General features: G+C 39.0%; 1 long non-coding RNA gene across 1 annotated transcript; it reads right to left on the bottom strand.

Moving 5' to 3' along the window:
• Positions 1 to 11,245: 11,245 nt before the first annotated feature.
• On the bottom strand, positions 11,246 to 13,765 carry LOC143723591 (uncharacterized). The gene is made up of 3 exons (XR_013197149.1): positions 13,711 to 13,765; positions 12,546 to 12,650; positions 11,246 to 11,353 (listed from the first exon to the last, which is right to left on the bottom strand). It is a non-coding gene; the product is annotated as an uncharacterized LOC143723591 (long non-coding RNA).
• Between the last annotated feature and the right edge of the window lie 3,420 nt (positions 13,766 to 17,185).

Here is a 17,185-nt window from a genome sequence, read left to right as displayed (position 1 = left end):
AGGTACTTCGTGAACGCCAGCGGCTTCAGACTCGAAGGCACGTCCCGCTGTAGGCTTGCACTCAGACGGCGCGGCTTCTCACTCCGGATCCAGCGATGCAGTAGTGTTTCGCTGAAGAGATGAAAATCAGTTTGTATCAGCCTTTCGAGTGTATTTATAGGCCAAGGCCACGCCTATTATGGCGGGACGTGATGAAATGGGCGCGAAGCGCCCCCATTGGGTATCACGTCCCGCAGGGCCTCTCTCGATAGGCTGCTGCTGTTGCCGCAGGGCAGCCAATAGGCGCGCGAGCCGTCTGACGTATGTCTGCATGCTGCTACACAGCGTTTTACATTAAATCAAAATTAAGGATAATTTTTGGCTTCAATATCTCGTGGAAAAGAGGTTTTCCCCGTAGCGTAAGATATTACGCAGTACGAGAGATACTCACGTAAAAGGAACTGTCCCGCTTGCATGTACATCGTGTTATTTTTAAACAAGTTTATATGATTATTGCTTGCTATTAAAGACATGCTTGTTTTCATAGAAATGACCACATATCAGTGAGCTTATTACATAAATGCATTTAACATTTAATTATGCAATACTCCTTACAGAAAAATATCCCAAAGTTATGGATAAACTCACAACATCATCATCAAGTCCTGTGCTGGGCACATTGAAAACAAGTGTCCTCCAACGTATTCAATCCGTGGACCAGTTCTCCTCATCTTCCCATGGGTCACTGACATTCTTCAGTTGTCCGTGAAACATCTGTCTCCATGTCTTCCTTGGTCTTGCTTGTCTCCTGCATCCTCCTAGTGGTGTCCAGTTCATAACCGTCTTTGGGTTGTGTAGTTTTGGCATGTGTAGGATGTGTCCAGCGAGGTGCTCCCTTTGCTCTGTCACAGTTTCTGAAAGTCTGCATGTGGAGTCCCACTCTTATGATCTCTGATATATGCAGAACCATTATTTAAAATAGTCATTTATCTTTTTCCATATTTTTAAAGAATTTTGTTTTCTCGTTTCATCTTCATAAACTGTACTTGAGGTCTGCCTAATGCCTTTATCAAATAAGCGTCAGTGCTCATCAGGAGTTTTGGTAAAGGACATAATCATTGACATCCATTAGTTCTAGTCATGCAGCGACTTAATGACAATAGTCAAATGTATATTTCTGCAAGTGTATATAGCCGGTGTTTGTCCGAACAATTGAAGATAGTGAGAGTGTTCAGGAAAACCTTTTGAAACAAGCAATATTTATGGAATTCTGTTTGGTGCTGAAAGAGTATTACAAAAAAAGACACACTTGACATACTGGACATTATTCTGAGTTTGTTACCTTTACATTTAGATGGACTTCATGTCTTACATTTAGCTTCATTAAACCTTTAATTACAGTGGTCACTATATATCCACCATAACTACATCTATGTTATCATTATATGACTACCTGGTTAATATAATTGTAATACAGGCCTACCTGTGAATGTATTTTATAGAAGCATTTTCTTGCTGACATTTATAATAATTAACTATTTTAGGTTTCCTTTCATTTAGTTATAATAAAAGTTACCAATAATCACAAGGATATAGAATTAAAGTTGAGAATGTAAAATGTTGTGCTTAAGTTTTCACCTATTTGTTCTTTAAAGGGAAGAAACAAATATATTTTCACATAACAAAGTTGAATCTCAACTCGTTGTTTGTAAAAATATAACTTCATCAGCGATTTTTTTAAAATAACTGTATGTGTCACTATAATAGATTGCCCCTGTATCTGGATTTTATGTTTTGTTTAAAATTAACTGATTTTGATTCTGTTTTGCAGTAGTTTTGGCACTACATTTGTCTTTAAACAGTTTGACATTAAATATTGGAATTTGCTTGTTAGAAGCACTTTATGCTTGTTAGAAGCACAAAATGTTAGAAGCACTTTAGTACATGCAATTATCTTTAATAAAAAAAAACCCTGCAAACTACCCTGCCATTGTGCCATTGCTTAAAAAAAAGTTTCTCTTTCAAATGTATGCATCAGTCTAATCAAATAAGCAAATCAAATAAGCAAATTTGTGTCATGATCATATGAATCCAACGTTTTTGGATGGTAACCACACAAAGGAGTCTTTGTTTTTAAATGTGAGTTTTATAATTTAATTAGAAGCAATACATATTTAACAGCCCAAATATTAAATATTTAAGGAATCTATCCCTGCAGCCGGAACCGGAAGAGATCTGTCATCATTTACCATAATTGGACAAGTAAGTGTGATGCATCTGTTCAGCTGGGTTGTTATTGGCTGTGACTTTATCGCAGAACTCGCTGTGATTGGACTATCTTTTAACCCATATAAAATGGCGCTTCATGTTACAAAGTATGTTTTGGTGTTATTATTACGTTAGTTATACATTAAGGTAACTAGAAAGTGTCTCTATGTTGTGAGAAATTTATCTTTTACCGAGATCCCAACCCTAACCCTAAGCATGTCTGCACATTTCAATGAACTACAGCACAATGTTTCCTGTTCCATTGATATAATGACAGAGATATGTGGGTAATGTAGTTTAAAACGTTTAGTAATGAAACAGTAAATGTTAAATAAATAATATCTTTAATGGGCAACTGGATATCTAAATTTGTTAATTGTGCAAACCTTTATGATATATAGGGATAGGTTGCAATTTGATATTTTACTGTGAGCACTTTTAAAATAACCTTTATGCCAGCTTGCCATATATGTCTGAAAACTGTGCCCAACATTATTTAGTAAACATAGCATAAGCAGTTGTCCTTCATTTTGTCTCTTTGATACACTAACCGGACTTTGAGTTACAGCCATTTGAAATGTGCTTTCTTTTGCTCTTCTGGGGGCCATTGCTGGGCCCCTGAGGGTGGACGGGCAGTACAGTGACAGTCTACACAGATTTTAGATTTTGAACTATTACTATATCACAAGGATAATGCACCATTCAGTAAAACAGCAAAACAGTGCCAAAATATCCTTTTCACCCCAACTGACTGCTGATTATTTGCCTGACATCAGTAATGTCTATGCTTTCATTTTAAATGCAGTAGTAGATTTACTAGAATGATCAACATGGATCATCTTCAATTACACTTTTAAGTGTTTGTAGCAAGATAGCCCACTGCAGCCTCTTGTTATTCACACACCTTCTCTTTATTTCACTGAAAACTGGCATACATGCAAGTATGTGCAACTTTTGCTGCATTGTTGTCTCAAATATCATTAACCACAACAAAATTTTTATGTCCTAAGTAAAATAATTATGGATTTCCATTACACGAGAGTAGATGTTAAAACTTCATGCTGATTTGTACTCGGCTTTCGCCAAGATAATCACCAACTAAGACGTAGCTTTACAGTAACCTATGCTTCTCCATCCATTTACGCTTCTTTCCATCTAATGACGTGAATCTTCTGTCTGGTGTTAATACAGTGCATTGCGCGTCAGCACACACAACGGCTGCAACCACAGTGCGGTCCCCCATAACAACCCTCTGGATTGAGCGGAGTAGGGAACATCTCTAGGGTCTTCAAGTGGGCACCTTCCGTCCTCAGTGTTTCGTCGACTAGCCCACGACACCTCAAGAGGGCTCGACAGTGACTCTGGCGTCCCAGAGTCACCCCCTCCGTCCCCCACTCAACTCAGCCCAGCTTACTGACCTCTACTTCCCTCTTGCTGCTGAGACCTAACCACAATCTCACAATCTCTCCGCAACCCAACCATACGCGCCAACCCGTTTGACTAAGGCTGTCGAGCCCCACTGGTGTGTTAATATGCAGTTTCAGTGGCAACGGTTCCGTATGGCATACCACCTACCACAAAACACAATATCTGCCCAACCACCCGTCATTCACGCAATATACACAGGAACGTAATGACTGTAAATACTATACAACCTATACAAATAAACCAACAGTTGCTGCTGAGACCTAACCACAATCTCACCGCAACCCAACCATACGCGCCAACCCGTTTGACTAAGGCTGTCGAGCCCCACTGGTGCGTTAATATGCAGTTTCAGTGGCAACGGTTCCGTATGGCATACCACCTACCACAAAACACAATATCTGCCCAACCACCCGTCATTCACGCAATATATACAGGAACGTAATGACTGTAAATACTATACAACCTATACAAATAAACCAACAGTTGCTGCTGAGACCTAACCACAATCTCACAATCTCTCCGCAACTCAACCATACGCGCCAACCCGTTTGACTAAGGCTGTCGAGCCCCACTGGTGCGTTAATATGCAGTTTCAGTGGCAACGGTTCCGTATGGCATACCACCTACCGCAAAACACAATATCTGCCCAACCACCCGTCATCAGTGTTGTGCAAGTTACTTCCAAACTGTAATACATTATATATTACTTGTTACTGGTATTTAAAAGTAATTCATTACCTTACAATATTACTGTCTCAGAATTGTAATGCGTTACATTACTCCTGTATTACTTTTGAGTTACTTTCACCAAAATAACTATACAGAAGTAGAACTTAACATTCTAAAATGACTAGGGCTGTAACGATATGCGATATGAAACCGAAATCACGACACTCAGATCCACGAACCTGCAGAATCGCGACACACCCCTTCCAACTCCCAGCGTTATCCATACCGTCCAGATCCAATGCTACCACATCTTTAAATTACTATTAGCCTAGTATTATTTTAAGTTAACTTAACATTATAAAATATGTAGACCTACACCACAAAACTAGTTGAGGATAAATTATTTAAAATTTGGGAATTCCAGCGTTATGGACATGACATTTGCAGACTTGCAGTCAAAACTTATATATAAATTCTCAGAAAATGCATTAATACCAACATATCGAAACGTCTGTTTATCCATAGGCTCCTCCCAGAAAGGAGTCCAGACATTAGAAAAAATATCAGTCTACACATGCGTTTTATATTTAATATTAGGGAAATCGACAGTCATGTGTGACAAAAAAAAATCTTTAACTTTTAGGAGACAAGGATTTTTTTTGTAATTCTGTGAATTACACTGCGCAAATCTAATGAAGAAGGGTTGGCTCTCCAGAACATAAAATATTCATTTTATTTTATTTTTCGTGTTCGCATTTATGAGGAAAAAACAATGTTACAGACGTGACAGTTCTCCGTTACGGACGCGACCGCTATATGAAGCGGCACTAAAAGACTGCTTTAAAACTTTCACAGACACCTTACACAGAAGACACGAAGCCTTTCTTTAAAGTGAATTTCGTTTTGTATTAATTGTACGGACCTGAAAAATATATCTATATCGAAATGTCTACTTGTAAACAGAACAATTCAAAACGAAAGAAAACAGACTGCTCTCTGCTTATGAAATGAAATGTGCATTTCTCTCTGGTCCATTCACTAGCCTACTGCGAATATCGCGAGTCAGCATCGTCAACTTCATCTTGACTTTATTAATAAACAATCAACATGTCTCCTTGCTATATTTGACATATTCATAATCATTGCTTTTGCCGGTTCTTTGTGACAGCTTTTAGGTGCTTTATCGGCAGCGCCGCCGCCCTTACATGAACGCGTCACCATCGCATCAAAAACATGATTGCGTGATGAAAACATGAAAAATGCCACATAAACATAGCCTAACTGTTTAGAAAGAAAACACAGAACGAATAGCCTAATGCGCATACGTCCATCTCGCGAATGTAGTCTTCTTCATGCCATCTTCACCATTAGCCGCTTTTCCACTGGCCAGCGCGAGCACAGAGGCCGAAATCATACCTCATGGCACTCCTGTAAAAAATAAATCGCTATACAAATATATCAGACGCTGCCATTTAGTCTTTAATTACAGACTTGGACACCACACGCGGCTATTGACTGACCACTAACAGGTAATTTAGCCTACTTGCATCTTTCATTCGTTAATGTCTGGCGGTAAAAGTTTACTTTTGTAACGCGTTACTCCCAACACTGCCCGTCATTCACGCAATATACACAGGAACGTAATGACTGTAAATACTATACAACCTATACAAATAAACCAACAGACCTTTCAAGTTTTCAAGAATTCTACGAAACCGTAGCATGGCGGCCTGTACACAGCCAGCTAGAATCTTTCCGTCTCAACCACAGCCAGTTGCTGCTCCTTTCTGCTGCTTCAGATAAGTTCTTTACTGTACGACGCAACTCTTGGCCACTGAATCCGATGTCTCTGAGGAACCGGGTTGTAGAGTGTGCCACAAAACCACGACAACCCACTTCCACTGGATAAACCTGGACTCTCCATCCTCGCTGTTCTGCTTCAGTGGCCAGATGAGCATACCGCAGTTTCTTCCTCTCATATATGCCTCATCTACCGCATCCTCCCATGGCACTGTTAACTCTATCAGTTGAACAATGCGTGCTGATCCAGACCACAAAACAATATCTGGCCGTAGGTTAGTGGTGGCAATCTCAGGTGGAAAAATAAGCCGTTGATCAAGATCAACCAGCATCTTCCAGTCCCTAGCAGCTTCCAGTTGTCCTGGGCGAGAATTGGTGTTAGCACCTTTTCTTGGTGGTTGCTCGCCTGGGCGGAGGAATATTGTCTTCTGCGTGTAATGTTTTGCTAGAACAGGCGGCAATTTATTGGTCATACTACGCTTGCCTTCCAATGCTAAAGCCAAACATCGCAATACTTGGTCATGGCGCCAAGTAAACCGACCCTGGCTAAGAGCCACCTTACATCCTGTCAAAATGTGCCTTAATGTGGCAGGTGATGAACACAAAGGACAAGATGGATCCTCTCCTACCCAGAGGTTTAGGTTCTGCGGTGATGGGAGAACATCATATGTTGACCTAATAAGGAAACTGATCCTACTCTCTTCCATTGACCAAAGGTCTTGCCAGCCCATTTTGCGTTGTTCCACACTCTCCCATCTCATCCACTCTCCCTGCTTGGCCTGGGAAATGGCCTTTATACATCTCATCCTCTCCTCCTGCTTTCGCACCTCGTTGACTACCAGCTTCCTCCTTTGGGCTGGGCCTGCCTTGTGCCATTTAGGAGGAGCTAAACTGAGCCCAAAACCCCCTCTTCCATGCTGTACCTGTCCCACGATATCCCCAATTTGAAGGTCAGCCTTTGCCTCTACTACAGATTTCTTTGCTGACCACTTTCTACCAGTTTTTACCACAGGGGCTGTCTCCCTTACACATTTGTCACGTGACTCTGCTAAAGTCATTTCCAGTCTGACCTTGGCACACTTAAACTCCTCGGTTAAAGCAGAGACTGGCAGCTGCAATACTCCTTTACTATAAAGTCCCACTCTGCTGAGGCAGCGTGGAACTCCCAACCATTTCCTGATGTATGAACTTATTAACGCTTCCAGCTTATCCACTGTTGTCAAAGAAACCTCATACACAGTCAGTGGCCACAGCAACCTTGGCAGTAGACCAAACTGAAAGCACCAGAGTTTCAGTTTGCCTGGTAGAGCACAGCTGTTTATGCTCTTCAACCCTTCCACTGCTTGTCGTCTAACTTCTCCCACTCGAACTCTGTCCTTTAGATCCCCATCGTACCATCTCCCTAGACTCTTCACTGGCTTCTGAGAAACTGTTGGTATTGCCTCACCATTAATGAAGAATGTTTTATCTACTACCTCGACTTTAATTATGGAGATGCTCCTTGATTTAGAGGGCTTAAATTGCATTCGTGCCCATTCAATATTATCTGTTAACTTCCCCAATAACCGATTAGTGCAGGCTACCGTTGTAGTCATGGTTGTCATGTCATCCATGTATGCTCTGATTGGTGGTAGTCGCATCCCAGAAGCCAAGCGCTCTCCTCCTACTACCCATTTTGATGCCCTAATGATTACTTCCATTGCCATGGTAAAAGCCAGTGGAGAAATGGTGCATCCTGCCATTATTCCAACCTCTAAGCATTGCCATGTAGTGCTGAATTCTGGAGTTGAGAAACTAAATTGCAAATCTCCAAAATAGGCTTTCACTAAATTTGTTATCGACATCGGTACCCTGAAAAAATCAAATGATGCCCAAAGAAGCTCATGTGGCACTGAACCATATGCATTAGCCAAATCCAGAAATGTCACGTGGAGCTCCTTCCTCTCCTTTTTAGCTGATTGAATTCGTTGCCAGATAACACTGATGTGTTCTAAGCATCCTGAGAATCCTGGAATGCCCGCTTTTTGAACTGAAGTGTCAATGAAGCCATTCTTTAATAGGTAGGTTGACAATCTCTGAGCAATAATGCTGAAGAAAATCTTTCCTTCGACGTTTAATAGTGAAATAGGGCGAAACTGACTGATGCTTGTAGCATCTTTTTCTTTGGGTATAAAGACTCCCCCTGCTCTGCGCCATGCTCTAGGTACAACCTGCTTTTCCCAAGCCACTTTTATCAATTTCCACAGAATTCGTAGAACTCCTGAAGCACTCTTGTACACTCTGTACGGAACTCCATTAGGCCCTGGAGATGATGAAGCCCTTGCCTTTCTCACAACCTGCTCTATCTCTTTCCACTTAGGTGCACAGACCTCCATTTGGTATTCTGGTGGATTGACAGGTGGGATGTCTGATGGAATAGACATAGGCTTATGCCTTTTTGCATCTGTATGTGTTTCCTCCAAATATCTCTCTAGCTCAACCCTAGATGCTTTTAAAGTGCCATTCTTCTCACTGGTGAATAACTTCTTAGCGAATTTGAATGGATCTTTATAGAAATTAGCCCTCGCACGCTCCTTCTTTTTGTAGCGTTTCCGTAGGCGCTCAGCTCTGCGTAATGTTGCAAGCTTATCTTTTATGGCCCTTTGTAAGAGATTGAGTCCCTCCTTCTGACTTTGTTCCGCTCTTTTCCATTGCTTCCTCAGCTGTCTCCTTTCTCTAACTAACCCTTCAATTTTCTGCTGCCGTCTAGACAATCCAGGAGTAGTTTGTACTTTTTCCTTCCTTTTTTCCACACCAAACCTCTCACTTCCATATGCGTAAATGATGTCCCCAAATTTATCCAGCTTCTTTTCAACTGTACCAGTTAATCTTTCTAATGCAAAGCATAGATCTGTGTTTACCGTGTCCCATGCAGTTTTCTCTCAAGCTCTTGGCCATCTAACTCCAGGCCTATGCCCGTTGAGGTTCTTTTCTCTCTTATGCTGGTTAGTCTGACCGGGTTCACAAGAATCAATGTGTTCATCACTAACTGTGCAAACCCTCCTCTCCTCTATGACAGGGGTGCTGATATCCTGCGAACTGTGGTTTGCTTCCTGTCGCTGGATTTCATTCGACTGACTTGACTGACTTCGTAAGAAGTACTGATCAATGCGAGGCCCTTGTCCCTTCTCCCTCAAGCATTTCATTTTCCCTTGATGAATCTTCAAACCCCTGACCGTTGTCGCCTTGCTCCAGCCACAGACACAAGCTTGGAGTTCAATGGCTTTGCTAACTGCAGAACCTGAACTAGTCTTTTGTGAAGTACTCTCTATACTCATATCCGTTTCCATTCCAAAGTCTTACAGTTATATAATTAATTAATTATATTTAGTTGTTTTTAAATTATGAACTAAACTAAATAAATAAGAAATTCAAATTTCTCAAATAAAATTCTGTCCCAAACATCACTTTCAATACACAATATTCACCATACTTTATTACACAACACTTTATTTGAGGACACAACATAAAGTTGATAAAGTAGCATAAAGACAAATGAGATGCAAGATAAATAACAATGAGCCTTCAAAAATACATTAACATCATATTAATCCATTCACAGCTGCTGAAGCCACACAAATGAGTGCCAGAGAATCATATTCAGTCACCTATGATGCAGAAAACAGATTTGATATTGTGCTGGAAAAAAATTATTCATTATCACAGCGAAACTGGTTTCTTGCTCTTCCCTGTACGTCTCTATCGTGTTTGTGTTCTTCTTCCTCATCTAAACAGTTTGTTCAGTTGTGCACTACAGTACAACTGATGAGCAGAAGATGTGATCACTGATGTGGTGTAGCTTTTTCTTAGAGGAAGATGTCTCAACATCCCATCGTCAGGCGTTCTCCAGTCCTGCTCTGAAAGTAAAACAAAAAACACAAACAATTCAAATTAAACTGTTTAATGGACAGTCAGGTCAGCTTATGTTCTGCGTTATTTAAAGCTACATTGTGTAAGATTTTCTCTCATATAGCGGTGAAATTGTATAAGACTACCAACTGAATATTACTTTCTAGCCCCTCCCATTCCGAGGGCGTTGTAACTCCTACAGTGGCCGTATTATTATGAGTAATCTCCCCCTCGCATTCGTCACGGTGCCACTAAGTAAAGGGGTGAAAGGCGAAGTTTGAATTTCCAGGTATGTCCCTCTTTGGCTAATGTATTTTCAAGATGGAGGCGCAACATGGCTGCTACCATTCGAGCGACTCGCTCATATGTATTCTGAATGGCAGATTCTACACTTACGAGAGTACTTGATTAGTTGGTGGAAGTAATTACACATGAATGAGCACATATAATTTTGAAAGAACAAAGTGTTTTTTTGCAAAGAATCAACATAAAAATGACAGTGTAGCTTTATTTAAAGCAGTGATGGGCTACTCTGGCCCTCAGCGTCCACTGTCCTGCAGATTTAGCTCTAATCTCAAACCCTCCTGCCTATTGTCTACAAGTAAACCTGAAGACTTTGGTTACAATTTTCAGATGTGCTCAATTAGGGTTGGAGGTAAACTCTCCACCTCAAAAAGGGGAACGCAAAAGGGCCAGAGTTGCCTGTTCCTTATTTAAATTTACAAAGCACCAGTCAGTACATTATATAATATACACATTGAAGTATTATATATATATATATATATATATATATATAATATTGCAGCACATAATATAAGCTAAGTACTGAAGAAAAACAGTTTTACCCATATAAAAATCGAGTGATAATCTGTACAATGTAAAATTGTCAAGATCAAATTATGTAATACACAGCATTGTTTAAATACAAGACATACCAATGGACTCGCGCACCTTTCTGTCTTCTTTGGGCACCAGATGTTTCTTCCTCACCCGAAACAAAGGACTTATTAGATTAGCTTGCATTGATATAAGGACTGCTCTTCCTTCTCTGCTGTAAAACAAGAAAGTCTCCACTTACTCTATGTGCAATTAATATTGTTCTTAAAACATACCAATTAACACAGTTATAATTAAGTTAATTTACCATACGATTCAGGGGAGAACATTTGAAGAGTAAATACTGATTGAAATATTGTAGAACATTTACCTGGGAAGGGCTGATCACGGCAAGATTTGCTGCGACTCACTAGTAGATCTTGTGAGGGTTGGTTCCTAAAAGAGCTGTTGAGTTTGATATTGTAGAGCTTTAAAAAAGATAATCCTGCAAAACAGAAAGGAAGGTAATTTTAATAGCCTACATTACTTGCAAGTAGTCAGTTTATATATAACTGTAGGATTTATTTATGTAAGGAGTGTTGCATAATTATATATTAAAAGCATTTTTATGAAATAAGTTCACTGATATGTGAGAATTTCTATGAATAAAAGTATGTCTTTAATAGCATGCAATAATCATATGAACTTAAAAAAGTGATTATGATAACGTAAAAAAACAACAACATGATTTACATGCAAGCGGGACAGTTATCAGCAGTGTAACTGATATGATTACGACAAAATAATCGAGTATCTGATGTCATGTGACAAGTCAAATTAACTTTTCCACTCTTGCAAACAGAGGAAGGTTATAAGTTGTGGAGAGACATCATGTATCTGTCAGGGTTACATCATCCAGATCACCATCTCCGCCCACTCGTTCCCTTTCACCCAACCAGACTTTTCCCCGTTCATTATCCCCTGAGTACTAATCACCGTCACCTGTGTCCCATCAACCATATGGACTATAAAACACTCACCTTCACTGCAGTCACTTGTCTGGTCTCGTCATTCCATGGCTCACAGACTTCCCGATCACTTACCTTCTACTTACCGTCGCTTCACTCATCTTGGATCAACCCATCCGTACCAGCCATCGCCACGCCACCTGCAAGAGAGGGAAAGAAAGAGAGAGACTTAAAACCACAGCTAAGCTTCATTGAACTTTCTATGTTACTTCTTCTCACCTGTTATCTCCGACCGCAATCCTTCTGCAAAATAAACACTGATAATTTACCATCTTGTCTGATTCCTCTGTGATCCGTGACAGTATCATTGGAACATCAACAGACAGGGTCCAATTTGTAATAATTTTAATGAATACAATGCAATTAGTATAAACTTTTTTGACAGTGTATGGGACATCCGACTACTTTCCAAGAAGGTGCGCAACTGATTTACAAATATGGAGATAAATATGTACAGGAATTGAGGCAGTAGCCATTGACAGCACTAGGAGTAAAAGCTGCATGATTATGTATTGTACGAATTGGACAACTTGTTAAATCTTGTGAATTATTAAGACTTTGAGACTATGTTTGTACTGATTGGGCTATGGGTTTTGTAAGAAAAGGTTTAAGAAACAACAAATGCTTGATAAAATGTTTGATTTAGGGTTAAAACCAACACATGCATACCATTGCGAATATTTGCCTTTGTAGCTTTTCGTCTCCCATTTAGGCTACTTCTCCTCAAACAATAATGGGCTGACTGAGTCCGAAAGGCCCTTTTGGTCTTTTCAGCTGAAAAAAAGAGAAAAGAAAATATCATTATGTAAAATATATCGGATTATTTAATGGAAAAATTACTGATTTACCTTACAAATATTTCTTGTTACATTATTTGGCATTCAAAGCATGGTAAGTGTTGTGATTAATATGCATTTACAACAAATATCACTTTAAAGCTACCAATACTGAGGTAAAAGCATGGACAGTTTTGTGGTTACTGTGCATTTACAACAAATATCACATTAAAACTACAAATAATATGGTAAAAGCATGGTAAGTGTTGTGTTTAATATGCATTTACAACAAATATCACATTAAAACTACAAATAATGTGGTAAAAGCATGGTAAGTGTTGTGGTTTATATCCATTTACAACAAATGTCACATTAAAACTACAAATAATGTGGTAAAAGCTTGTTAGTGTTGTGGTTAATATGCATTTACAACAAATATCACATTAAAACTACAAATAATATGGTAAAAGTATGGTAAGTGTTGTGGTTAATATGGATTTACAACAAATGTCACATTAAAACTACAAATAATGTGGTAAAAGCATGTAAATGTGTAGTTAATATGCATTTACAACAAATATCAGATTAAAACTACAAATAATGTGGTATAAAGCATGGTAAGTGTTGTGGTTAATATGCATTTAGAACAAATATCACATTAAAACTACAAATAATGTGGTAAAAGCATGGTAAGTTCTGTGGTTACTGTCCTTTTACCACACTTATCACAGTAAAACTAAGGCTACTGTGGTAAAAGCAAGGTATGTGTTGTTTTTACTGTGATTCTACTACAAATACCACTTTGGAACTAATTGTACTAACTTACTTTAAACCTAATATGAATATGATTAACTGATAGAATGTCTAGGCCTGTAGCACGTCACGTGACAGATAGTGTTAAATCACCCTGTTTTGAATTAGAAAGCAATGAAACGCAAAGCCTCCGTGGAGATGACAGATAATGCAGTGACTGAACATGAGCTAATCTGATTCATTTCGACCATCAGAAAAGACATTATATCAAACATTATTAGGACAGTGTATTTTCGACTACTTACCAACATCTGGCACACGTGAACTGATGCCAAATATTGCGATGTGTTCGGAAAGAGAGACTTCTTCAACACGATTTCCTACTGATAAAATTCGCGTAGTCGTTTATACTTTTTTTTTTAAATCAATAAACAGCAAAGCAGTCCAGCTTCCCTGGCAATAAGACAGAAATAATAACATTAAAAGAAATATATATATAAACATGATAAGATATTGTGAATAAATGTCGATTAAACAGCTTTCTCTGCTCCAGCCCGACTGGCAGAAAGAATCGTGCATTACATTAGTAAAAAAATAAATAAAATAAAGAAATAAAAATGCTGATATCACGAAAATGACGAAATAAACGTGTCGGTATCACGAACCAGTAGATTAAATGAGGTGACCATATCACGAACTGCCATGAGACTAGGCTGTTTGGCACCTCAAAAGCGTGGAAATAATTCCTAATTTATATTAAAATGAGTGTATAGGCCTACTGAGAAGTCTGAACATTACTGGTATTGTCATTTTTATAACCTTTATTTAACCATCTGGAACGGAGAAAAAATTATACCAGTTAGCGCCTCTAATGGACCTTTCACCCGAAAAGTGCAGGGAACAAAGTGCAGGGAATGTGCAATGACATTGAAGAGAAGAGATTGTTGAATAAAGTCGTTATTTTTGCCCACTGAAAGTATTCTCGTCGCTTCATAACATTAAAGTTAAACCACTGGAGTCACATGGACTATTTTAACGATGTATTTACTACCTTTCTGGGCCTTGAAAGTGGTAATTACGTTGTTGTCTATGGATAGTTCAGAAAGCTTTTGGATTTCATCAAAAATGTCTTCATTTGTGTTCTGAAGATGAACGAAGGTCTTACGGGTTTGGAACGACATGACTGTACGTTCACACCGCCGCTGACTTGAGCAGCAAAGAAGCTCTGGCTGCCCTGTCAAGGACGCTTGTCAAAAAGTACGGGGAAGTTTGTTGGCGCTTTGGTCGCTCTGACGTAGCAGGGAGAAGAGAAGTGTCACAACATGAAATGTCACATGAGATTGGTGTTTTTGCATTCCACTTCACTGCTTTTCTATTTAACTATGTAAACACGCGCTAGACTGTGTGCTCGACCTTCGTGTCTTTTGCCGCGTCTCGCGCATGTCACAGCGTTTTAAACAATGCGTCATTCAAGTTAAAATAAGTTCAACTTTAAGAACAAAAATGTAAATTATCCCAGCTATTTTATCCCATGCCTCGTTCTTTTGTAACTGGTCCCTATAAGCAAACAAAGTCATATCATAAATGATAGGAAGCCCAGCAACAGCGATTATGAGCTTCTCTCCATTTTCTCGGAACTAATGTTTTGGTAGGAACGAAAGTTTACATCGTGTGTTTCTCCGGAATCAGTCAGCGCGAAGGACGTCCATATTCCGATTGGTTGCTGGCGTTTTGCCGCTGCTTGCCGCTGAACCGTGTCATAGCTCATTACCATAAAGTTGAGATACTTTCAACTTTCTGATTGACACTCAAAACGCCCAAAACGCAACGCCGATGGATTTGGCGCTCCTTGCAGCTGAGAGAAGCCAGCTTCCATTGAAAATGAATGACTTCCGGTAGCTTTGGAACCTTAAGTCGGCGGCGGTATTAACGTACAGTGAGGGTGAAAAATGACATTCATTTTTGGGTGAACTAACCCTTTAAAATAACAATAAAAATAGTAAAAAAATAAGGATACACCCTTGTAAGTTCTCATTCTGCTAAATCTAGCTGCAGTTGACACTGTTAACCACCAGATCCTTTTGTCCACCTTTTCATCACTGGATCTCAAAAACTCCAGTTCTCCGTTTTAGATATTAACCCAAACAAATCTGTGACAATACTCAGTAAACTGCTAAAAACTCATAAAAAGTGAGCACTTAATTGTATCCTACTGTAGGATTACAAATTTATTTAAATGTTTAATTTAGATTTCCAATACAATAGTATTTTATATTGAGAAAGTTTAGAAATTATGAGACCAGGAAATCTCTGCAAACGGTAGGGGTTCCCAGCGGGATATTCCTGACTGTCCCATCTCAGTACGAGAAGGCTAGGCTTTTCCTGTTCTCGTTGTTTACCGGGTGAAGAGTCATGCTGAGCAAGTTTGAACACCTGTTATTTTATTACTGAGACCATTTGTCTCATCTCAGTACGAGAAGTCTATGCCTTTCCTGTTCTCATGTCTCAGCTGATTTAAATGCTTTGTTCATCACAATGTAATCCCTCCCCCTTGAAATGTATATAAGCTACAATGTAAAGACTAGATTAGACTTGACTTGACTTGGGTACGAAGCAGACTACAGCAAATAAAGAATCCTGCTTAAATAAGTCTCCTGGTTTTCGCTTCTGAGTTTTTCTACACTGAAGAAGGAAGAAGTTTACAACACTACTAATGTTGTAGCCAGGACTATTTTAGACAATGTTTGCATTATTAGCACTCATGTTATTGCCGCCTCATGATGAATCCCTTGTTGTATTAGCGTCTGCTAAAGTATGTCTCAAGCGTTATTATAGTTACCCTCAGACAAACCAGCAGAACAATTTTCTTCCGGACATCTTACAGTTAGGCATAAGTGTGGACTGCCTTCGATCAATTCATGGAAGATGTCCTCTTCCACATTGGTGTCAGTGTCATCAAAGACTTGAAGAGCTGCAGTTCTTGTTAACCCAAGTTTGCTCTTAACTGAAAAGTAATTTTAACAATAGCATGAAAAAATATAACATTTTATTTGTTAAAATGGACTAAGAATGAACAATATTTCTACAGCATTTGTTAATGCTAATCTCAACATAATACTGTAAATTTTAATACATTATAAAAATCAAAAGTTGTATCTGTTAACATGAATGCACTATGAACTAAAACGAACAAACAAACTGTTCTACTTTTAACTAATACTAAAGTTATTTAATGTTAGTTAACACATTAATGTTAACAAATGATACCTTATTATAAAGTGTTAACATATACAAGCCCTGTGGACTTGCTTATACCTCAAGCATATTGCTATATGACTAAGTACATTTCTAAGAAGTAGCACAAGCTTCTTAACTTACCTTCATTGAGAAAATCTTGGAACGTATGCCTACAATTGCTGAGCAATTTCACAAATTTCTTTGCACCTTGATACTGAACTTTAACCAGCATGATAAAGCTGTTGGTAAAGAAAAAAGCAGATTATGACGCTATTAATATTAAAGAAGTTCCAGCGAGCCGCTGTTGTAAGAAGCTCAATTTGTCACCCCACAAATGTAACATTAAAGGTGGTATCAGCGATTGTGGGTGACGTCACTTCAGTTTGTGTTTGAAGCGAGATCCCAAGCAAACCAAGTTAGCTCGCCCCTCCCTCAACAAATTCCAATTCGTCAGAATCAACTCGTTCACTAGCATGCCAATGGACCTTTTACGCACTTCTGAATTTTTTGACCTGAAATATGTCAATGAAGTGAATTAGAACT

This window comes from Siphateles boraxobius, unplaced genomic scaffold (genome assembly GCF_051911475.1).
Source record: "Siphateles boraxobius isolate OS27281-9 unplaced genomic scaffold, OSU_SipBor_1 7, whole genome shotgun sequence".
Lineage (NCBI taxonomy): Eukaryota > Metazoa > Chordata > Actinopteri > Cypriniformes > Leuciscidae > Siphateles > Siphateles boraxobius.
The sequence above is the reverse complement of the archived record's forward strand: the minus strand, read 5'-3'. Positions and strand labels throughout refer to the sequence as shown.